Raw genomic sequence first — 26,477 nt, forward strand, 5'->3', positions numbered from 1 at the left:
TAGTGATCAAAACTATTTCTGTTTTCAACGCACCTATCCCTTTGACCTTGTAGAGTTAAGTCACTAGTCAAAGGCCTACTACTGGGATCTGGGCTCTAAAAAGGTGAAACTATAGTAGAGGCATCTGCCAGGGGCAGTTAGAGCTGCAGAAAACAGGAATAAGGTGAGTGCTGTTCTCTTAAGCAGAATTAAGGATCAAATGCCAGGGTAGAAGAACATCTCCAAAGGCCAGTGTGGGATGCTTAATTTCAGAGAGTGTTTGCAGTTGGGAGGAAATATTAATGGAGAAAGAGTAGGTACTAGCTAGGAACCAAGTGAACTCTAAGGTCATAGTAGTAGTTGTTAAGAATAACCTTTGAGTCATTGTTTCAGTGGATATATGTGTGCTTGTGTGTGTGTGTGTGTGTGTGTGTGTGTGTGTGTGTGTGTGTGTGTGTGTGTGTGTGACTGCATGGGTATAAGGTTATAAATTGCTTTGGCTTAAAGTGCCAGAAGCAGGGCTCATTTTAGAAATGAAACAGATACAAATACATACCTGGTTGTTTGTGCATTAATGAATATTTAAATAGAATGAACCCCAAGAAGCATAATCACACACCTTTCACAACGTATATTGTAGCTAGATGTGTTTCCACATTAGAGTTATACATATCTAATATAGCATAGATACAAAACTCAGTGTAAATGGGTAGTTCACTCATGCAAACATCTAAAAAAGTCTTTTATGGAATCAAGGTGGGGGTGGGAGGTGGAATACACTCCCTGCTGTTTTTCTGATTTGTTCCTAAGCTCATTAGATGCTTGGTACCTCCTCCAGGGGATGAATCTCATCTTCAGACAATGTTAAACTCATTCTCTTGAGCAGAGGTGAAAAAGCTATTTCCCCACTGGAGTTTTCAAAGGCAAACATTTCCTGCAGGAAATCAAACAATTCTAGGACTTGACAAGGTAGCTAAGTACATTCAGTTTAGCAAGTAGCTGCCAGTGAAAACCTCTGTATACCTCCATATGCAGCCCCAGGCCCCTCCTGGGGATGACAAGGCCATTAGTTTTAAAAGGAAGGAAAGATGTTGGCAAACTGTCTTTTAGAAAACACTGACACTGCCAAAACAGGAATGGATAATCTCAGGTGATGGAAATTGGAGCCCCAAGCAGCTTAATTTTATGATTAGCACATATATGAATAAGTATATTTTGCATTCTTCTGAAACTAATATACATGATAAAAAAGGCTCTCAATTCAGGGTTCCTGATTTTAGCTGTTTGTTGCCTTTCTTTGTCTTTCTTCCTTCTTTCCTTCCTTCCTTCCTTCCTTCTTTCCTCTCTCCCTCCCTCCCTTCCTTCCTTTTTCCTTTAATTTCTGTCTCTCTAACAAATACTATTATGAATACTAAGTGTCTTTCAGTCACTTTGAAGAGGACTGGCTATACTCAATGGACAAGGAGGCACAGCTCCTGCCATGTTGGCCTCATGACCTAGTACTAAGGATAAAAAGTGAATCAGTCAATAAACATATCACAAACTGTGATAACAGCTAGGAAGAAATTAAGCAGAAAGAACAAAAAATAGGAACAATTACTCTATGTAGAAAGGTCAAGGCAGTGTTTCTGAGGGTGTGACACCTACACTGCGATCTATATGCTGAGAAAAAGCCAATGCTGAAGAATAGTGGGAGAATGTTTCACACAACGGCATGAAGGCAAAGGCTCGCAGGCCAGAATTTCACAGACAGTAAAATGTGGCAGCTTCAGGGCAAGGAAGACAAGTGCTGGCTTAAGAGGAAGATGGACAAAGTTCAGGAACAGATCATGTTAGACCTTAAAATAGTAATAAATTGTTCAGATATTATATACACAGGACAATGAGCAAACACACAGAAAGTAGTAATAAAGTAGGACATTATTTTTTTTCATTTATATGACACACTATCTTGCTAGAGGTCCTTTCTCTGTCATTCCTTTTTTTTTTCTTTAGCCCAATCAGTCTTTCCATTCTATCATTAGAATTGCATTGAGTGAAATTAGCATCATGCTGACATGAGAAGACCTCCAGGTCCCTCGTTTTGGAGTTGTAAGAAGATAGATAGCTATCATTCAATAAAGGAATCCCTACACAACACACAAACACATCTGAGAAGTTTACACACTGAGACATCTGAAGGTGGGTGTATCTGAGCCAATGGGGGAGGCGGGACAAAGGGAAGGACAGAGACGGGAGAGGAAGTCACAGTCCAGCACTCCTTCTGGTCCAGCTCATGCAATAACAGTTAAAGGTCAGGATGCAACACCCTGTGGGCAGACCAGAGGGGCAGAGGCAGCAGTGCAGCCTAAGTGGCCAGTATACACTGAGGCTGAGCCCAGGATCAGGGGATGATGACAAGTACTACAAAGGGTAGCAGTGATCAAGAAGTCACCATCACTCACTAGTTCAGGAACCCCCCTCCCCCACCCCTGCCCCGCGCCACCCACCTGTGGCCTGCCTGACAATACAGCCCTCATTGGGAAAATAGCAAATGGGCAGAAGGAATTTTCTAGCCTAAGTTAACTATACACATTGTTGTTGAACTCACTGGAAAGAACAGTGCTACACATGTGGAAACCTGCTTCCCCCCATTCATCCCTCCCTCACTCATCATGGTGAAGCCTGGTAGAGACAGCTGAGACATTCCAAACAGAGCAGCCTGGCTGGCAGCTTCTGGTTGCAGGAAAGAGGTGTTAGGAACACACAGATCAGGACATCCATAGCCCACCACATCCCACCATGCTGGTCGTGCCCCCAGACTGAGGAAACCTGGTGATAAAGAGAATGCTCACCTCCTCAGAAAATACAGGGCATTTTCCATGGCCTAGGCAACAACATCCCACAGAGATCCCAGAAGTCCCACTAGTTCAGGTAAAACAAAAACTTTAGCTACAGTTCTATCTATTGGGAACAAACATAAAAAGACCTTTCCTTACCAAGCTGCTGAACAGTTAAAAGAGACAACACTTAAAAAGAGAGAAGGTTTCATTCTGTCATATGCCCAGACAGAGAGATAATCTATCAAGTGCTATGAATAACCAAGGTAACAAGATAGTTCAAAAAGAAAATGAAAAATCTCCACAAAATAAACATAAAGACATGGAAGACTATGATTTAAATAACAATGAATTCAAGGTTGCAGTTCTGAAAAAAACTCACCGTCATGTAAGAAAATTCAGAAAGACAGTCAATGAGCTCAGAAATAAAATCAATGAACAAAAGATATATTTTACCAAAGGGATTAAAACTATCAGAAAGAACCAAACAGCAATTTTCAAATTGAAGAACTCTACCCAGCAAGGCTATCATGTAAAATTGAAGGAGAGATAAAGAGTTTCCCAGACAAGAAAAGCTAAAGGAATCCATTGCCAGCAAACCAGCATTACAAGAAATACAGAATGGGAAATATAATCAGTAATGTCTCAAATACTATGTACAGTGTCAGACAAGTATTGGAGTTAATGGGGGGATCACTTCATAGATTATATAAATGCCTAACCACTGAGTTGTACACTTGAAACTAATATAAAATAATATTGAAAATATATATATATAGCCATGGGATATAAAGTATAGCATAGGAAATATAGTCAATGGTATTGTAATAGTTATGTGTGATGTGAGAGGTAGTAGACTCAGGAGGTGGGTGGTTATCACTTTATGAGGAGTGTAAATATGTAAATGTTTAATCATATTGTTGTTTTATATACCTAAAACTAAAATAAATTAATTAAATAAAATAAGAAATGTTAAAGGGACTTCTTTAAGAAGAAGAAGTGGAGGAAACAAATAAAAAAAATAAGATAAAAATATGAATAATAAAATGGCAAAAACTATGTACCCATCAATAACCACTTTAAATGTAAATGGATTAAATGCTCCAATTAAAGGACATAGGGTAGCTAAATGGATAAGAAAACAAGACCCATACATATGCTGTCTACAAACATCCACCTCAGATCAAAAGACACACATAGACTAAAAATGAAAGGATGGAAAAAGATATTTCACACAAATGGAAACAAACAAAAATTTGGGTTAGCAATACTTATATCAGGCAAAACAGACTTTAAAACAAAGACTATAAGAAGAGACAAAGAAGGACATTATATAATGATAAAGGGATCAATCCAACAGGAGGACACAACCCTAGTAAATATCCATGCCCCAAACATAGGAGCACCTAAATATATAAAACAAATATTGACTGGAATAAAGGGAGAAACACAGAGCAACACAATTATAGTAAGAGACTTTAACACCCCGTTAACTACAATGGACAGATCTTCCAGATAGAAAAATCAACAAAGATACAGTGGCCTTAAGTGACACACTAGACCAGATGGGTTTAACTGATATTTTTAGGGCATTTCACCCCCAAAGCAGCAGAATATACATTCTTTACAAGTACACATGGGACATTTTCCAAGATAGACCACATGTTAGGTCACGAAAAATTCTCAATAAATTTAAGAAGACTGAAATCATATCAAGCACCTTTTCTGATCATAATGGTATGCAACTAGATATCAATTACAAGAAAAAAACTGAAAAACACTCAAACACATGGAGGTTAAATAACATGCTACTGAACAATGTATGGGTTAACAATGAGGTCAATGAAGTGATCACAAAATACCTTGAGACAAACAAAAATAATAACACAATGAGCCAAATCTATGGGACGCAGTGAAAGCAGTCCTCATAGGGAAATTCACAGCACTGCAGGCCTACCTGAAGAAACAAGAAAAGTCTCAAACAAACAATCTAACTTTACACTTAAGGGAACTGGAAAAAGAACAGCAAACAAAGCCCAAAGTGAGTAGAAGGAATGAAACAATAAAGTGTAGAAATAAACAAAATAGAGGCTAAAAAAAAAAAAAAAATACAAAAGATCAATGAAACCAAGAGCTGATTCTTTGGAAAGATAAACAAAATTGATAAACCTTTAATCAGACTCATCAAGAAAAACAGAGAGACGACTCAAATAAATTAAATCAGAAATGAAAGAGAAGAAGTTACAACGTACATCAGAGAAATAAAAAGAAAAGGAAACAAAGAAAATACTATGAACAATTATGTGTTAACAGCTTAGACAGTCTGGAAGAAATGGATAAATTCCTAGAAGCATACCATCTTCCAAGGCTGAATAAAGAAGAAACAGAAAAATCTGAACCAACTGATTAATACTAATGAAATTGAATCAGTAATCAACAAGCTCCCAACAAACTAAAACAAAAGTCATGGAACAGATGGCTTCACATGTGAATTTTACCAAACATAAAACAAACAAACAAACAAACAAAAACAGAAACAAAAACAAAAACAAAAAACAAAAACACACCACCTATTCTTGTCAAACTATCCCAAAAAATTCAAGAGGAGGGGAGGCTACCAGGGTCATTCTACGAGGCCACCATTTCCCTGATTCCAGAACCAGACAAAGACATCACAAAAAAAGAAAATTATAGGCCTATATCCCTCATGAACATAAATGCAAAAATCCTCAACAGAATATTAGCAAACTGAATTCAGTTAAAAAGATCATACCCTAAGATCAAGTGGGATTCATTCCTGGTATACAGGAATATCTGCACATCAATCAATGTGATACACAATATAAACAGAATGAAAGATTAAAATCATATGATCATATCAATAGATGCAGGCAAAGCACTGGATAAAATCTAGCATCCATTTATGATAAAAATTCTTAGTAACGTAGGAACAGAGGGAACATATCTCAACATCATAAACGCCATACATGACAAACCCAAAGCTAACATAATACTAAATGGGGAAAAGCTAAAAGCATTCCCCTTAAGATCAGGAACGAGACAAGGATGCCTACTTTCACCACTTTTATTAAACATAGTACTGGAAGTCCTAGCCACAGCAATCAGACAAGGAAAAGAAATAAAACGCATCCAAACTCAAAGGAAGAGAAGTAATATTGTCATCACTTGCAGATGACATGATACTATATAGAGAGAACACAAAAGATTCCAGCAAAAAAAAAAAAATTAGAAGTAATACATGAATTTGGTAAAGTAGCAGGATATAAAATTAATATTCAGAATTGGTTGCATTTTTATACACCAGTAATAAACCATTAGAAAGAAAAATCCCATTTACAATTGTATCAGAAAAATAAAATACCTAGGAATACATTTAACCAAGGAGATAAAAGACCTGCACTTGGAAAAAATATAAGACACCAAGGAAAGAAACTGAAGAAGATACAAATAAATGGAAGCAAATACCATGCTCATGGATAGGAAGAATGAACATCATCAAAATATCCATACTGGTATCAAACTATACTACAAGGCCATAGTAATGAAAACAGAATGGTGCTTTCATTAAAACAGACACATAGATCAATGGAATTGAGTAGAGAGCCCAGAAATAGACTCACCCCTATATGGTCATTTAATCTATTAAAAAGGAGGTAAGAATAAATACACAATGGAGTAAAGACAGTCTATTCAATAAACGGTGTTGGGATAACTGGACAGATACATGCAAAGAAATGAAATTAGACCATCTTGTCACACCATATACAAGAATAAACTCAAAATGGATTAAAGACGTAAATATAAGACCCTAAACCATAAAACTAGAAGAAAACATACAGTGAACTCTGACATGTTTCTTAGTAATCTCTATATATATTATATGTAATACATAATACATATATATGTTTATATATACACATATTATATATATATGTATATATATATACATATATATATATTTCTTTTTCTTTTTTATATCTCTCCTTGGGCAACAGAAACAAAAGGAAAAAATAAATAGACTAAATCAAACTAAAAAGTTTTGCACAGCAAAGAAAACCATCAACAAAATGAAAAGACAACATACTGAATGGGAGAAAATATTTGTCAATGATACATCTGATAAGCGGTTAATATCCAAAATCTATAAAAACAAAACAAATAAACAAACAAAAAACTCAACAGCAAAAAAACAATCCAATTAACAAATGAGCAGAGGGCCTGGGCAGGCATTTCTCCAAAGAGGAAATACAGATGACCAATAGACATACGAAAGATGTTTAATGTCAATAATCATCAGAGAAATGCAAATAAAAACCACAATTAGATATCACCTCACACCTGTCAGAATGGCTATCATCAATAAATCAACGAACAACAAGTATTGGCGAGGATGTGGAGAAAAGGGAATCCTCATACACTGTTGGTGGGAGTGCAAATTGGTGCAGCCACTATGGAAACCAGAATGGAGTTTCCTCATAATATTAAAAATAGAATTACCTTATGACCCAGCAATTTCACTACTGTGTATTTATCCAAAGAAATCCAAAACACCAATTTGAAAAAAAATATATGCACCAATATGTTCACTGTAGTGCTACTTACTATAGCCAAAATATGGAAACAGACTGGTAGTTTCAAAAAGAGTCATGGGGATTTGAAATATAGTATGGGGAATACAGTCAGCAAAAACTATGTATAGTATAAGATGGGTACTACACTTATCAGGGGTATCGCTTCATAAATTATATAAATGTCTAACCTCTGTGCTGTACACCTGAAACTAATATGAAATAATATTGACTGTCAACTATAATTAAAATAAAAGTCCCTGGAATATATAGTACAACATAGTGAATATATAGTCAATAATATTCTAATAACTATGTACAGTGTCATATGGCTAACAGACTTATTGGGGCTACTACTTTGTAAGGTATATAAATATCTAATCACTGTGTTGCTTTGTACACATGAAACTAATCAAAAAATCATATGATCATATCAGTAGATACAGAAAAAGCAACTGACAAAATTCAGCATCAATTTATGATAAAAACTCAGGAAAGTGGTCATGGAGGGGACATATCTCAACATAATAAAGATCATCACTATCTTTATTTGCTATTATCTTTGCATTGGAGAGAACCATTATTTTTTTAAGTATTTGATTGTATTATATCCTTATTCTTAAAATTAAAACTTGTGGTTCTAACTTGTGGTTCTAACTTGTGGTTCTCTATAAATAGAAAGTATCAATATTTGGCCAAGATGGAGCAACCAGGAAATATTTCTTAAACGGGTGAATACCAAACCTAACAGTGTCTGACTTCCTCCTCATATTTCTGTCCTCCTTTCTTGTCTTTCTTCATATGTGCCCCACTCTTCAGACATGGGTTTTCCTCAGGACGACCCTCCTTACTTACACCGTCCATTTTGTCCATCTTGTCCCTCCCTAATTGCACTATAACATATAACTCAAGGCACATTCATAAGTGAGTTTTTCTTGGCCAACTGTATTTAGCCAGTGCCATTTTAGTGGAGGTATATGGATCAAAGCTCAGACTCTGGCCTTGATCCTGGCTCTGCCATGTGTCATCGCATGTACTGGTTTAATTTACTTAACATCTCCAAGTCTTACATCTCAGTTCCTCCATGATACGAGATGCACTTACTCTGTAGGGTTGCTGGGAAGATTTAGTGAGAGATTGCATCTAAGTACTCAACAGTGTTTGCACAGAGAATACAGCTTTATAAATATTGGTCATCTCATGGTCAATTTAATTATTTTAGTCACTTCTTGACTTTCGTAATATATTCCACCTTGCATTGTAATCGCCTATAACTATTATCAATATACACATCTATCTCTAATTCTGTCAGACACACAGTAGACCTCATTAAACATTTATTTATTGGATGGAAAAATAATAAAGGCACTCCAAGGGGGCAGAATTTGTCCTAGTCCTGCAAAGCCAGGTTTGCAATACCAAGTACAGGGACCCCTGAAGTAGAGTTGCCAGATTTAGCAAATAAAAATACACAGCATCAAGCTAAATTTGAAATTCAGTAAAAAAAAAAAGTTTCTAAAGCTATGCCCCATGCAACACTTGAGATACACTTACACTAGAAATTTATTCACTGTTTACCTGAAATTCAAATTTAACTGATTTTTATGTATTTTATTTGGCAACCTTACCCTGAAGCCACTTACAAATCCATAATTTTTTTCTCTTCCCTTGCCAAGTTTGAGAATAAGGACTCAAGGCCATTATGGGACACCCAGTCAAGGTCACAATAAACTAAGTTGTATGTAATTCTGTATTATTCATCTATTCAATTTAGCTGTAAGAGGAATTTTTTTCAAGTGGTCACAACTATTAAATTAACTTACATTTCTCAGAAGAATATACTGAGGTGCACCATGGTGTCCTTCCCCCCGCCCCCCCTTCTCTTGAGGTTGTGAAAAGAATTGCATAAAAGCTTCCAAAATGACAGGAGCAACAATACAACTAGCCCAAGGCAGTGGTAACTCAGGCCTTCATTTGCCCCTTTTGTTTGATCAGTTCTAGGAGAGAAGCAGAGTTCTGGGCTGGTCCTGGTTCTGTCACTCCAAGTCATTTTATTTGGGAAGTTACTTAGCTCCTGGTTTTATTGCTCACATCCTGGCATCAGTGAAACTTCCTTCAATATAATTTGGTACCTGGATATTTTCAATCTGTAAATACATAGCATAAGTTTTACTACATGCAATATATAGGTTGCGCATGTGTTTTGTTCAATTCTTTATCCCTAGCTCCTAGCTAAGTTCTTGGCACAGAGTTGGAGATCAATGTATAGTTGGTGAAGAAACAGATGGTTAAGATCTCAGACTCTGGAGACAGACAACCAGATTCAAATTCTGACTCTGTCACTTACTAGCTAACTGTGTGACCTTGCAAAATTACTTATTCTCTCAAGACTTAGTTTTCTTGTCTATAAAATGGGGACACAAATAGTAGCTGGGACACAGTTATGCTCTGAAGATGACATGAAATCTTGCACTTAAGCTGCTTAGCAGGGGCTGACATCATAATAAGTGCTTTAAAAAGTCAGTCAGTTCATATTACATTTCCAAATGTTACTGTAGATAAAGTGGCAACAAAACACCACTGCATGAGAACCTGATCTTGAATTAATTCTCTAGCTCTGTTCCCCTAAAGAACCTGATAAGACTAAGAAAGTAACCCTGTTTCTAGGCAATATAGCTAGGGGTAAAAATTATCCCTGAGCTGTAAACTACAGCTGGACTGGGAAAAACTGTAAGTAAACTATAAATATGTGATGAGTACATAGTGCTTTGGGGTTCTCTGAGTGTCGTGTAACATTGCATTGCAGTGAGTATGTCTAGTATGGTGACTCTGGAAATTATCCCTGTAGAGTGTAAGAGATACTGGCCCTTCTGGGACATGGAGTTTTAAGCCAGAGCAACCCTAAAGCCATCAATCTCGTCTTCTTGAACCTGAAGTTGTGATCTGGAAAGAAGACAGCTTCTGGATGACTGGAAATGGCTGACCAGACAGCCACAAAGAGGACGGCTTGACACCGTCTATCCCACAAGCTGCAGCTCCTCTCCTCTGGTCTTCTTTGGAGACTCTCAGTGTGGCCTATTGTAGTCTCAGGGGTCTAATGCTTTTTTAGCATGAGAAGATGTCCAGTAGGTGTTCTAGCACTGTCCAGTGGAAGGTACATCTGTTTGTATCCTAAATAAATTGCCCCATGAACTTGGAATTTTAGGACTAGAAGTAATCTTACATGCCATCCATTGACCAATGTGGGAAGCAATATTTTCAACAACTGGTCACCTGATCCTTTCTTTAACACTTTCAGCCACAAAGGATTTCTCCTTTTGGAGTCCATTGCATTGGCAGACAGTCCTCATCATAAAAGGCTTCGCTTTGGACAGAAATCTGCCTACCTGAAATGTCTGACTATTGTCATTTTTCTTCCTATGCTCAGCCATCACATTAATCTTCCAGTGTAGTTTCTAAAGCTAACTCAAAGCAAAGGTGTAACCTGGGAAAAGCAGACAACACATCGAAGAAAACTAAAACACTAAAACACATGTATACATGATGTTAATGATAATAATAAAATATACCAGCAATAAAATACTATGCCTGAATTTATACTTTGTAGCAATGCCACCTCTTTTCAAATTCTGAAACAGCAAATCTAGGCATGCAAATTTTGGGGAAGTTATTTAATTTCTCTAAGCCTAAGATTCCCCATCTGTAAAATAGGGATAATATGGTATAGATCTCATTGGATTGCTGAGGATACAAAGAAATAATCTATGCAATATATCCCAAGTACACTTGGCTGACAGTAAACAGTATGAAAACTACATGCTGATAAAATTGCAAGCTCTGAGCTTGAATATCTAGTCTAGCATCTATTAACTGTGAAATCTTGGACAAGCTACTAAACCTCCCGCCATCTCCATTTCCTCAGCTTGTAGCAAATTATATTTTATAAAGGTAAGCATAAAAATATTTCCAGTGTGACATTTCTTCTCAAAATTGGCCAACTCCCTCATCAAGAGGTGGAGTCTATGCCCCTCCCTTTCCACCTGGGTAGGTCTTTGTGACTGCCTGAAGGCTAGGGACGCAGAAAGTGAAGCCATGTGACTTTCAAGGCTAGGGCACAGAGCTGGCACAGCTTCTACTTACTTCTCTCCTTCTCTCTTCCCTCCCTCCCTCACCCCATTCTCCTCTTGACTCTTGCATTTAACACTCTCATATAAGAAGTCTGGCTACTTCGAAGTTGCCATGATGAAGAGACTACATAGAAATGGTGAGTGGTGCCTCAATGGTTGCAGCTGTTCCCACTTCCAGTTATTTAAGTCTTCCCAGCACTGGCCACAGATACATGTGTGAGCAAGCACTCAGCCCATTTCAGCTCCACTATTTGAGTGCAGGCATATGAGAGACCCTGAGCGACAACATACTACAGTTTATTTAACCCCCGGAATCGTGAGAGGTAATGACAAAATGATTGTTCTTTGATGTCAGTACATTTTGGGATGATTGGTTAGGTAGCAACATATAACTACTGGAAAGATAGAACAGAATTTGACGCATAAGGCTTATAAGGATTAAATGAGATGACTCAAATAAACTATTTAACAGAGAGGAATGGTTCTAAAACTTTAGGGTCCAATAGTACCACTTGAGGATTTATTACAAAACATATTCCAGGGCTCCTCCCCCAGAATTTCTGATTTAGTGAGTCTGAGTGAAGCCTGAGTACCTGCATTTCTCACATGTCCCCAGCTGACACTGACACTGCTGGCCCAGGGACTACATTTTGAAAACCATGGCATAGAGCAAATAATTTATGAATTTTGTTCTTACTACCATTTTTAGCATTTACTGTTTTACTTCATGAAACTTAATTAACTACTGCCAGTTCCTTTGGGCACAAAGGAAATTTATGCCCAGTTTCTCTCAGTAATTCACAGTCTAATTTATTTTTTTTTATCCCTAGTGTAGATCACAGTCACTTTCATGAAATAACTGCTTAACAATTGCTTGTTAGAGGAAATATGAACGGTTCCCATATCCACTTACAGGTATATTAAGTGGTATATTAAAGGGAGACAATGTAAGAAAAAAAGCAAGAGAGAAAAAAGAGGGGAGAGAGAAGAGAAAAGAGAGAAGGGATAGGAGGAGAATTTTAGGCTTCTTGCTCTCAAACTTTTTTTTTCATACTATGACAGGTTTTCACGTTATCCTTTTATAATTTTAAGATGTGCACCTCAAGACAGGAGCACCTTATTTCCAAACTCCCTTTTATTTCTTTAGTTCCTTTAAAATGAAGTGGTGAAACTGTTGAATGATTCTATAACAAAACTAGTAAAAAAATCTGCTATCAGATTCTTGTTTTGATTGGATTTTATGACTATTGTTTAGTCTGATAAAATGCATTGATTATGTGGATGCTTGAGTATTGTCTTTAGTTCAGGATGCTGCTACATTGGCATTCATCTTATTGATAAGATCTTATGGATATGAAATGTATAAAAATACAAATGCACAGAACAAGACTTGAAAGATTCCTGGAAGCCTCTGGTTTCATACAGCCCAAATTTTAAGGGCACTTAAAAGTACCCTTAAGGTGGGTAGGTCACACCTATGAGCCCTACCAAGATTATAAAATACATATTTAATGTTTGGCTTCCTCTTTTTGCATCCGATCCAGAGGAATATCATAAAACAAATGACACAGTCCATATAAAAGCTCTCTAAGCCTGTAGAGATCTACTTATAGACACTTAAAGCAATTAATACCTTGTTCCATTATTTCTAAAATCTTGTGTCATATTGGGAATAAATGTTAGTTTGCATTATATACTAGGGATGCCAGAAAAATGTATACAAGTGGACACTTTGGTCAATACACACACACACACACACACACACACACACACGGTGACAAAAAAATGTATATACATTTTAAGAAAGGAAAATTGTATTAAAATTATAATACTCAATATCTACCGATAACAAAAGATGAGTACAAGTCATATATGACTTCTGCTATTAGAAGAGGTGCTCAAAGTGTTTACCATCAGCGTCCAGACACTTCTGATTATGGGGAACTACTGCTTGAGCAACACTCACCAAAGTGTCCACTTGTATACATTTTTTGGGGCACTGATGGTGTATATATATATGTAATGTATCAAGGACTGTTCTGTACCTATCAATTCATAAATGCTTAGGGAAATGCACAGAAGGAGTAAATGTAGCCCTTGCCTTAATGAAAAACAGAATTTTGAAAGAAAGATAATATCTGTAAGTGAAACAAGTGTTGCCTTTCTTAAACAGGCATCGGATCACGTCATTATCCTACTAAAAGTCTTTTGACATTGTCATGTTGCTTTTAGGGAAAAACAGAAACTTTATAGAATGACTGGCAAAGCCCATATGATCTTGCTCATCTTCCATCTCTACTCAGATCAATTCCCTCATCTCTTCATATACTTAGAGTCCTTCATCCCCTTGGACTTGGCAGCCATTATAGCATCCATCATCCCTTTTCACATTATCATGTCTTTGAACTTGCAGTTTTCTTTTCCTGGAATGTTTCCAACATTGGTGTTTACACAGCATCTGATACACAGTAACCGTATCATACAAAGGATTTCTAGAATTATTTAGTAATAGTGTCCTGTTACTATATTATTTTAACCTTTGCCTATGCCAATAAACTCCAGGATGAATGGCAGAGTGTGCCTACCTCACTTTGTATCTCCTCTATCAGAACTCCTACTTAATTGAACAAAAGAAGGAAAATGCACATATTCTATCTAAACAATTAGGATGAAATAAAACATAGATTAAAAAAATACTAATCCGTGTGGTACTAACAAAAAAGTCTATGGACAGTGATTAAACTAGCAGTCAATTTTACCTAAGGATGACTTCAAGAACGAGGTGATATTTTTTGTATTGATTAACATATGACAAATCGAACATCTAAAAGCTGGTACGTGCTCTGGTGGCAGTAAGTATACCACCAACTCAAACGCTTGCAGATCCAACACTGTTTGTGAAAAGGAAAGCATGGGTACAGAGTTAGGGAACTCAAACTTGCTAATTGAATATGATCAATATCTCATCAAGAATTGGAACCACGCTGTGAGATAGGAATTTATATCTATTTTCATTAAGGAGTAATCAGAGTCTTCAAGAACTAAACAAATCACACAAAAAGCAGAGCTCGGATTCAAACTAAGGATTATGACAAAACTTATAGCCTTTTAAATATATCACAAGGTTATTCAAAGTTACTAAGAGAAAGGAAAGAAGCATAGTTTTCCTATGGTAGCATGTTTTCTAGGAAAGGAAGAAAATAGAAACTACTATTGTTTCACTTAAGATTTCAGTAAAGCTACATCCTAGGGTTGCATTGGGAAGTATCAAAATAATACAAATATATAGTTCCTGGTCTTGAAGAGCTTAGGAGAAGCAGACATAAGTAAAAATCTACATGAATAAATACAAAACCACAACTGTGTTTAAAGTGATTCAAAAAAAAATGCTATCTAGTACTCTGAATGTTCTATAATGGGAAGAACAGATTCGGACATGTCTTTCATTCCTACGTGATGAAAAAATGGTGATAAAGAACAGCTGGAATCCATGAGTGTGTGAGTTGGTAGAAGGGAGTATTCAGAAGAAAGAAACATTTCAGGCACAGGAAACTGCACAAGCAAAAGCCCTGGGAACAGGAGGGATGTCTCATGTTTGAGGAACCGAGGGAAGGATACTGCATTCCAGACATTTTAATCTAAGAGAACAGTAAATAGAAGTCTTCTTACATGGAGATATGGCAACATAGGAAGGCTTTGTGTCCAGGCAAGATCAACTGTGATTTTAATTAAAACATCAAGTTGGGCTTATCAAATTTCTTCTCTCCTTTAACTATCATGCTTCCCACCCTGTGGTAGACAGGTTCGTATAAACTGAAGCTTCAGCATATGAAAGGTTTGATTTAGGTTGATCACTACAAGGAATGTTACTGATTTCCTTAAAAACCAAGTAGAAATTCTTCAGAAATTTGGGACTTATCATGAGAATAATTGTGGTCTTTAAATTGTGCTGGATTTTGGCTCAAACCCAAATCTTCCCTAACTGGGTCACCTTAGGCAGGTGATTCAACTCTCTGAGCCTCAGGTTGCTTATGTATAAAATATTGTAATGAGTGAATAGGAGAAGGAATATAAAATGCTAAGCATATATTCAATATCTCACCCTGGCTTTCCCCTTTATTTCCCTCCCCTTTTTTTTTAATGAATTTATCGATTTCAGTCTTCTGACAAAATTCCTTGGTTTGGCATCTTTTCTCTTTTATTCCTGGTGAGAAATCATCAAAGAAGACCTTACTTTTGTTACCCGCATGCTATATTAAATCCCACATAGTGTTAGTCTATTATAAATAAGGATTAATCTCTTCTAAGTTATTTTTCCTTATAGAAATAATACTCTACACTATACTGTATCATAGCATTGCTCTCTATAGCACAAAAACAGAATAATACAGGCAGATGATGTTTTTTTCCATTGAAAGAGGTTGCCAGAAAACTATGTCGAATCAATGATGCTCACTTGAAAAAACAAAGTGCTTTGTAATGGGGGTGACATGAGGAGCCCCAGAAATGGGCTTTATTTGCATTTGTCACACACAGTGCTTATGTTATGTTTGGCGTAATAGTTCATGGAGATAAATGCTTTTTTCCCTTGTCAATTTTTTCCTATTTACTCAAAACCATCACTTATTTTCTTTTCATCAATTATCCACTATTAGCAGCATTATTAAGAAGACATGTGCCTGGCTTGGAAATGCCAGGTGTTTTAGTCCAGGGATGTGCTCAAAAATTAGAGATACTTTGCAATTCTCCTTGGTTGAGCCTTTCTTTGAGTGATGGAAATAGCACCCCTATTCTGGAAACCAGCCTCATGTCTAGTCAACATTATTGTCATGTTGATCCAGGGATGGCAACTTAGTTCTCACTCTAAATGTTGCTGTTATTGTTTGTAAGAAACAAAGCCATGAATCAAGAAAAGCACTGTCCTACTCATTCTTCCTCTATATGTACTCACCATTCTGTCCTCTCTCCTGCATTGCTATTTTCTTACTGTAATTCCCTGACTACATAGTAAGTTCCTTGAATCAAGAGACTTTATCTTGTCCCGAACTATATACCTCGAACTATATAGCATCGAGTAAGTGTCCCAATAATAGGAGTTTAATTTAAAAAAATAAAATAAAGACTGCCCTCTACCTCTGTGAATCTGCCATTTCCTTGCAATGGATCCTGAAGTCTTTCCTAGTTTACTGCTTTTCTCATAGTTTTCTTAGTCATAGGGAGAGAAAGAGAAAGGAATTGCTAAGTACCTGGCATATGCTAAGTACGATGGTCTGTGTTTTTCATGCAATATTTCATTTATTTTATAGCCCAGGTGTGGTAAACGTTTCCCCTTGTTTGACAGAAAAAATGGAAATTAAGGTTCAGATAAATAAAATGACTTTCTCAATATCACATAGTAGGAAAGTGTCAGAATGTGGACTTGAAGACAAGACAAAGATAGGAAGAACTGTGTTTAGATGGGGGTGTGGAGGGAGGTGGCAGGAGTTGCTACTGGGGGGAAGGAAAAGAGAACGATGATAATGAAGAAAACTGATCACAAAAATTCTAACAGAAAATATAAATGGATGGGATCACGTGCTTTGTGCATATAGCACCTATTTGAAAAAGTCCCAACAGCAGCTAGAGTTTAAATTATTAGACCTCTAACTGTACCTCAATTACCCACATATTTAGTTCTGAGTAGAGTGCTAAATTTTCAAAAAGAATAATCTATAAAAAAGTTAATAGTAAAACAGTTGACTTAAGAAAGAAGATATCTATCATTGAATTCTTATATCCTTGACACAACTAGAATGTGAAAAAATTTGCCTAATATCCTGTGCTACAAATGGTAGGTCTGTCTGACTCTGTGAGCCCCACGGCGCGGCATAAAGGGCTTGCGTGCTCTCTGGGAGCCATTTCAAGCCAAAGCAGTCAGGCAAATTATAGAACCTGCAAATATTGTAATGTTTCTACCCACTACCTACCTCACGGTGGGATCGTAAAGAAGCAAACAGACATGGAATCTAGTACACAACATGTTTATTTAGGGGTGGACTTGGGAAAAACACCTGTAGAAGGGATAGGTGGGTGTCAGAATTTGGCACAGGAAAAAGTCCAGCTGAAATTTGACCAACTGTAGCCTTTGTCTACCACCTGGAGGGCTCTAAAGCTAGAATCAACCCTCTGAATTCTCCCAAGGTGGGCCGAGATGACCAGGCCTTTACACTGTTAGACTGATTAATCCCTCAATGTCAATGTTGCCTGGCCATGCTAGGAAAGGGCTTCACCTTGGGCCTGGTAGCTGTCTGCAGCCCAGACAGTCCCTGAAGGAAATAACAGCTGAAGGCTGTTGCCTGACAGTAAACCAGCAGCTGGGGCTACACGTCCTTCATGGACGAGGAATCTCGCTGGTGCTGTCACGTACAATGGCCACCACAGAGCCCAAAATATAACCCCCTTTCCAGGTGCCCTTACAAATGTAGAGACATCCAAGCCTGGGAAGGTCTTCCCTGCCTATGAATCAGTACAGCAGTTACATGGTTATTTGAGTCTGTTTGCATTTATCTGTAAGTCTTATATCCCGTTTACAGTTTTAATTTAGGTAAAACAAAGAGTGCTGTTTTGTGACTTTTTTGCAGGGGCGGGTGTATATTATAACTAAGCTTAAAAACAGCTTTTTACAAAGTGTGGTCTCGGGCTACCATAACATACCACAGATTAGGTTGCTTAAACACCAGAAATTTATTTTCTCATACTAGTTCTAGATAGAGGCTGAAATCTCAGGCCAAGATACTGGCATATCTGGTTTCTGGTGAAGGCTCTCTTCCTGGCTTTAGATGGCCACCTGCCCACTGTGTCCTCACATGGCCTTTCCTCTATGCATACAAAGAGAGAGAGACAGAGAACTCTAGGGTCTCTTCCTCTTCTTGTAAGGGCACCAGCCTATCAGAGAAGGGTCCTGCCCTGATGACCTTATTTAAACTTTACCTCCCAAAAGGTCCTGTCTTCAAATACAGTCATCTTGGGAGTTAGGGCTTCAACATATGAATTTTGGGGGACATAATTTGGGTCATAACATAAAATAATTAAATTGAAAATTATGTCCAATTCCAAGTATTGTACCAAATATGAATGTTTCGTCGGTTATCAATCCTGTTTTGGTAGCGATCTGGTAAGCATTTTGTGAGGATGGTGGATAGTGCCTTGTCTGACTTTAACTGACTGCCCTTTTCATTTATATTTAGGCTTACTTTGAGTTTACTCCATTCCTGCATGCATGGGCTTTCCTCACCTAACTTCAAAAATGTATCTTCTACACTTGCTCCTTTAATCTCCACATTGTTCTGTATATTCCACAAAATATCTGATCTTTCTTTTGGCACTACTGGCATTGCATGCACAGCTGAGATGTATATAACTCTGTTCACTCATGTTAGCTGGGACGAACAACTTATGATGACTTGGGGAGAAAATTCTGTCATTTTTTTGTGATTCAAATTATTTAATTACAAAAAATATTTCAGTAATTTGACTACTCTGTCTGACACATACCTACAATATACTGAGATGTCAAGGAGGAAAGGATATGTTCGAGACTGCGGCTTATATGAGAGGTTGGGGCTGGAGATAAATTTCGGAATCACTGGAATTGAGATGAAACTCAAAGCTATAAAACTGGAAAAAAATCAGCTAAGGAGAGAGAAAAGATGGACAAGGTAAGAGGGAGCAAGATTGAGCCTTGAGACACTCCAAAATTTAGAAGTGAAAAGAAGAGCAGCCAACAAAAGACTCTGGGAGGAGCATTAATCATGTTTAAGTGAGTTCTGAAGTAAGTGTTAGCAGTGAAAGGAAAAAGGGAGAGGCAGGATGAGAGCTCAGAGCTAATAAAAGCATGATCTAATGGAAAATGGAAAAACATTTCTCTATGGAAGAAAAGCAGAATATACAAAGGGACAGGTTAGAATTGACCCTGGAAAAGGAGAGAATAGTGGGAAAAGGTTGCTACAATCATCCAAGTAAGAGAGATGGTGGCCTGCCCTAGAGTGGTGGCAGGAAAAACAGAACACAATGATAAATTGAGGGAGATGAGAATGAGGCAGTGGCGTCCAAATTTAATGTTTTGATATTGAGGGTGTAGAAAGACTGGAGTCAAAGAGGAAACTAATGTTTTAGCTTCATTGTAATGTAGATTATTATTCTATCCACCATACTTCCTTTAAACATTCTATAGTATGTATTGGGAAAATAAGAAAAAAAAATTACCTTTATAACCCCAACTAGCTTAACAGAAATACTAACATTATTTCCACATTTTAACAGTATGCTTGTATATAATTGTGCAGTGTGGCAGTCATAATAAACATACGCATCTGCTTTTATTTTCCAATTTAAATTATAAACAATTGTATGCTACTTCATAGTACAGACATGAGCTGCATAATGGCCTTTTGATCAGCAGCAGACCACATATAAGGTCTGAGAATGACATTCGTGAACTTGTTGCAACGATGTTGCTAACCTTTTTTGATTTCAGAGGGATTATTCATTATGAATCTGTACCAACTGGGCAAACAGTGAACCAAGTTTACTATTTGGAAGTGCAGAAAGGGCTGAGTGAAAAAGTTAGACAAAAATGACCTGAACTTTTTGCCAGTAATTCCTGGCCCTTGCATCACGACAATGCACCAGCTCACACGGCACTGTCTGTGAGGGAGTTTTTAGCCAGTAAACAAATAACTGTATTGGAACACCCTCCCTACTCACCTGATCTGGCCCCCAATGACTTCTTTCTTTACCCAAAGATAAAGGAAATATTGAAAGGAAGACACTTTGATGACATGCAGGACATCAAGGGTAATATGACAACAGTTCCGAAGGCCATTCCAGAAAAAAGAGTTTCAAAATTGCTTTGAAGGGTGGACTAGGCACTGGCGTCGGTGCGTAGCTTCCCAAGGGGAGCACTTCGAAGGTGACTGTCACGATATTCAGCAATGAGGTGTGTAGCACTTTTTCTAGGATGAGTTTGGGAACTTAATTGTCCTACAATGTATACAATAGTGGTCCCATAAGATTATAATTGAGCTAAAAAATTCTTATCACCTAATGATGTCATAGCCATCGTAACATCATAGCACAACACATCACTCACATATCTGTGGTGATGCTGGTGTCAACAAACCTACTGTGCTGCCAGTTGTATAAAAGTATAGCACATACAATTATGTACAGTATATAATGCTTGATAATGAAAACAAATGGCTATGTTACTGGTTCCTGTTTTTACTATACTATACTTTTTATCATTATTTTAGAGTCTACTCTTTCTACTTATAAAAAAAAATTGTTGTCAAACAGTTATGTTACGTAAGTCCAGCAGCATCCTCATGCGCCTCTCGTTCATTATGTATCTTGAATGCATCATTTTATCTCGCACTTGATCTAATCCCGTGTTTTGTATAGTAACACACTGTACATGTCTGTAGCCTAGGAGCAGTAGGCTACCCCATACAGCCTAGGTGTGTAGTAGGCTGTGTATACCATCTGGGTTAGGGTAAATGATGTTCACACAATGATGAACTCACCTAACAACGCATTTCTCAGGACATATCTCCTTTGCTAGTGGTGCATGACTGTATCACAATTATTCAAATGAAAGTGTATTATTTCATAGGCTAGAAATAATTCACCTTACTATTTTTCCATTTTTGAATGCTGTGATTACTTCCATTATCTAACCATTGTTACTAGCAGTATATGATCATAAACATGAATTTTACCCATTTTTAAATTATGTGCATAGGAGGTATTTGAAGACTGTGAAACATGAAAATATGACCGATTGCTTTCTAAAGTGTTGCCAAAAGATAATTCACTCAGAAATACACCAGTGTGCCAGGTTCACCACAATCTCAATGGAATTCAGTATTTTTCTTTAAAAAAATCTTTTGATTAAATATGTGTGAAGTTCAATTTTACCATTATGTTAATTAGTATGTTTCAGTTTTAGCAAGATTAAGTGTTTAACTAAATAAATGCTCTCTTTATTTCTAAGCATTTAAATTAATATCTTAACTTACTTAAAATTTGCTTTTCTTCAGCCAGTTTTATGTTTTTTATATATATAATAAAGTTATTCATTATAATGTATTCCTCTGAATAACTTTCATAAGACTTAAAAAAAAAACAGAATCTGGAATTATAAGATGACGTTTTGTGTCCTGGTTTCAATGTTTACTAGTTAAAATCCTGGCTCTCTGGTGAATGAACTGAGCTTCTGAGGTGACTTAGGTTTAATCCCTTACCTTCACAAAATTTCACAGTATTATCTTTTTGGATTCATGTAAGTTAATATATGTTGTGAATGCTTATCAAATGGAAAAAATATAAAAATGTTTGTGATGTTATTATTTGAGCCTATTAGTTGGGCAGTTGGGGGTGGGGCAGCTGTGCCATTCTTGGCATCACTGAAGCCGTACCAACAGTAGCTATCTCTCCTGCTTGTACACCAGGTTAGTCTTGTTCCCAGTGAAGTGAACAATTCATGCGATGTCAATGCCATTAAATAAATACAGGTAGATATATTTAATTGTATTTGTCAACTTAGCCAACTAAAGGAATGTTACAAAAAATAAAATTTTGAGGCTTAGAAATTAGATTAGAATTCCCTGATGGGTGGGATACACATTATAGATTTTCATATGGTGTAAAATAACAGAGAAGGGAGAACCAATAAAATGTTTTCAGTACTAAAACATCCAATATAAAAATGATACATATTATTTTTATGACATTTAATGATACAAATTAACTATGCAAGTAATTTTTATGCCAGACTAATAAGTTAACACTGTCCAAACTGGACTTCCATACATTTAATTATAGTTAAAAATAATAATAATCTGAGAGATGGTGAAATTGGTAGTTACTTAAAGATTTAAGACTGCAGGTAATTCAGTCAAATAAATCATCAATTAAAGAGGGAAAAGGGTCAAATATATGGTGATGGAAGGAGAACTGACCTTCGGTGGTGAACACACATGATGATGTTTTATAGAATGGTAGACTTCAAACTTACATACTCTTATTAACCAATGTCACCCCAATAAATTTAATGATTAAAAACAAACCTAAAAACTAAACAATGAAACAATGAACAATACAATTAAAATGGGCAAAAAATTTGGACAGACACCTCACCAAAGAAGATAAACAGATGATGTACCATGTTTCCCTGAAAATAAGACCTAGACAGACCATCAGCTCTAATGTGTGTTTTGGAGCAAAAGTTAATGTAAGACCCGGTCTTATATTAAAATAAGACCGGGTCTAATATTATTTTAGAATAAGACCACGTCTTATATTGTGTAAGATGTGGTCTTATATTAAAATAAGACCAGGATTTATATTAATTTTGGCTCCAAAAGACGTATTAGAACTAATAGTCTGGCTAGGTTTTATTTTCGGGGAAACATGGCATTATAGAAATGTACATTAGAAACCTATATAATTTTACTAACCAGTGTCACCCCAATAAATTTAATAAAGAATAACTTTCCAACTTAACTGCTGATAACATAACAAAGATAACAAACTAATACATTTCATAAGAAAAAATTAAATAAGTATTTACAACACATGTGCTCATGTTCTACCTTAAGTATTTAAAACACATTAAAATTATAAAAGTATCTTAAATTAAGAGATATAATTATGATTTTCTTTTTTCTTAAGGATGATGTTTCCCTTTCCAAATTATTTGTCAAACATACATGCTAAGTCCATCCAAGTTACACACTAAGAAATGGCGTTAGCCATTCACCACAAAAGAACGCTTCTCTGATGACTTTACTTCCACATCTTCCCTCATCTAAATTCCTTTTTTATTCTTTCACTCCTCCCTTACACAATGAATCCTTCTAAACTCTGGCATGGCCAAGCAAATAGTTACTTTGACAAACTTAATAAATTTCAGTAATTACTATAAATTTGAAAACCGAAAAGTATTTTGGGAAATATAAACTGTTGGTTTCCTTGGTTTTCATTTAAATACAGAGAGTAGGTACACAATGAGCAACTGTTCCCACTAGTGTATTTCTCTAATTTATGTGATGGAAGCTACTCAAGGACTGTCTTTTGCTGACAAATTTAGACTAAACACCACTTCTGCAGCAGTCACTATAATGGTTTTAATCTGTACCAAGAATATCTGGATTGCCAAAAGCTGCATCTCCTTGTAAAACATTGTCACCATCTAAAACTTATCATGAGCTCTCCTTTCTCTTAACCATGTGCTTCGGTCCCAATCATGAGTGTTTCACGCGTATGTGCTTCTATAACCTGTACTTGTGATGGTTCAAAGTTAAGTAGCAAAAATCACAGGGTGTAAGAGAGAAATTGTTTCTGCTCCTTAATTGTGAGCTTGAGATAGAAATGGTCAAAAGTGAAATATACCCTCTTCCTTGAAGAAATCTGCTGTGAAACGGACTTTTTTAGGTAAAGATACCACTCTCTTTGCAGGAGTCTGGGACCTAGGTATCATCTTCCCCTCTTTCCTCTTCCTGTCAGTTTACATCCAAAATACTGCAGAATTTCTTACTCCTCCTTGTCTTCTGCCACTGTTCCAGTTGAATCTCAGTCACAAACCATCAGTATTAGTGAAACAGACTTCTAACTTGTCACCCTGTCTGAATCCTGTCCACCTCAAATCCATATTACTGCCAAACTGATTTATATTATTTGATTTTTTCTTTTAAAATATTAAATAATTCAAGGTTACAAGAAACTAAAGCTATTATTGCAAACACCCATGCAATTCTCATTCATTCATTTTGCTTTATGGCTTCAGGTCATTTAAAGTCATAGACATTGCTTATAAAGCACATTTATGTCAGTATTAGAAGTGTTTTAAGGTATTCATGAGCAAGGCATTTTTATTATCCCTATATTAATAAGTTTGGGCTATCATAACAAAATGCAACAGACTGAGTGGCTAAAACAACAGATATTTATTTTCTCACCAATCTAGAGGCTGGGAAATTGAGATCAGGTCGCTACTGTGGTCAGGTTCTGGTGACAGCGATCTTCCTGGCTTGCAACTGGCTAATTCTAGCTGTGCCCTCACATGGGGGGGGAGGGGGGGGGAGAGAGAGAGAGAGAGAGAGAGAGAGAGAGAGAGAGAGAGAGAGAGAGAGAGAGAGAATCCCATCTCCAAATGCCATCGTATTGGGAGAGTTAGGATGTAACATGAATTTTGAGAATATATGATTGACTCCATAACAATCCCTATTTTAGAGAAAAAGGAAACTGAGGCACAGCATTCTTTAGGAGAAAAGAAATAGGCAGAGCGGTTGTATAAGTTCCCTAAGGGTAACAAGGAGCAAAACTTGGTTTTGAACCCAGCGAGTTTAGCTCCAAAGTTGACATTCGTAACCACTATCCTATCACCTCGTACAGAAAAATAAATCATTACAAATATCACTGAGGCTAAAGACGTTCCTCCTTCTCTCCAGGCAATTGCTGTTTGAAAGTTGTGTGTATTTTCCTATCTTGTGTGTGTGCGTATATACACATTCATATGTGTGTGTGAGTGTGTGTATATATACATATTTAATATTATATAAATATACATGTGTATATACATGTATATATAATATATACACATACACTTACACATATATACCTACCTATATTAATCTATATTTCTATAACATATTTTTCAAATATATATAATTTTTAAAATTTACATAAATGGAATCAAATTGTACCTGGTTTCAACCCTTTTTGTTACTTGACATTGGGATTTTTGAGTTCCATTCTTATTGAAAATTGTCATTTACCTCATTTACTTCATCAGTGTTTGTCATTCTCTTCATTCTGTCATTGTCCCTCTTACCTGGCTTAAATCGCACGACCCAACCTCACCATCACTCCCTCGAATATAGGCTCAACCTTCTTGCCTTTCTCCTATTTCATCACACTTGCCTGTCAGAACTATAAAACTGACTGCATCCATCCCTTGACCTACTGTGTGTATGCCCTGCATAAATGAACATGGCTAGAGAAGACCACATAATTGCTCTCACTTAATTATTAGTTTATTAATAAAATTAGTTTATTAGTTTATTAGTTTTATATATGAATTGCAATACAATTTCACATTTATGACTGGTAACTCAAATGGATCATTACTTGCAGCTAATAATTATGTCAGAGTTCCATATTCCATTCACTCCCCCAAGCCATTTCATGACCACTTAATGTCTTCCCATCTCTTCTCAGTCCTCCATCATCTTAATTCTCACCTGGTGATGTTGATTCCCATTTCCCTGAGAAAATGAAAGCAATTATGAAGAGAGGTTCCCCTTCTCTGTTATACTCTTATAACATCCACCCACATGCCTGCACCTGTGCCATGTGCATTTCTTCACCTCCTCTCCTATTAATCAACTGCCTGCGTTTCTACCTGCGTCCAGACCTTCCCACATAGGCTAGCTTTCAATGTAGTCCATTACCCTAGCAATTCTTCCTCTTTCTCCTAATTCATATATTTTCCGTTTCTACTGAGTTATTTATTTCATCAATATAAACACACTATAATTTAAGAAAAAAATGAAATTACAAATTTTGCAAGCCCATATTTCTCTTCATCCACTGCCACATTGACTTGTTCCCTCATTTAACAAAATGGTCTGATTCCTCTCTCTCACTTATCCTTGAACTTACACCAACCAGGTTTCCATCCATAATACTGCCGCCCAGTTCTACTCCTGCCAAGATCAGCAATGACTTCACATCTCACTTCACTCAGCCTCAAAGTGTATGAGGTAAGGTGAGGCTTGGTACACTTGATTGGGTCAAGCTGCTCTCGCTGCCAGAATCCATCCAAGTGGAAAGCAGGGATCCATGTTTCTTCTGTTTGACATGGGCATTTTTAACACTGAATCATGAGGGGTATTTTATGGCCTTGGAGTTGGAAAACATCA

The sequence above is a fragment of the Rhinolophus ferrumequinum genome, chromosome 11 (genome assembly GCF_004115265.2).
Source record: "Rhinolophus ferrumequinum isolate MPI-CBG mRhiFer1 chromosome 11, mRhiFer1_v1.p, whole genome shotgun sequence".
Classification (NCBI taxonomy): domain Eukaryota; kingdom Metazoa; phylum Chordata; class Mammalia; order Chiroptera; family Rhinolophidae; genus Rhinolophus; species Rhinolophus ferrumequinum.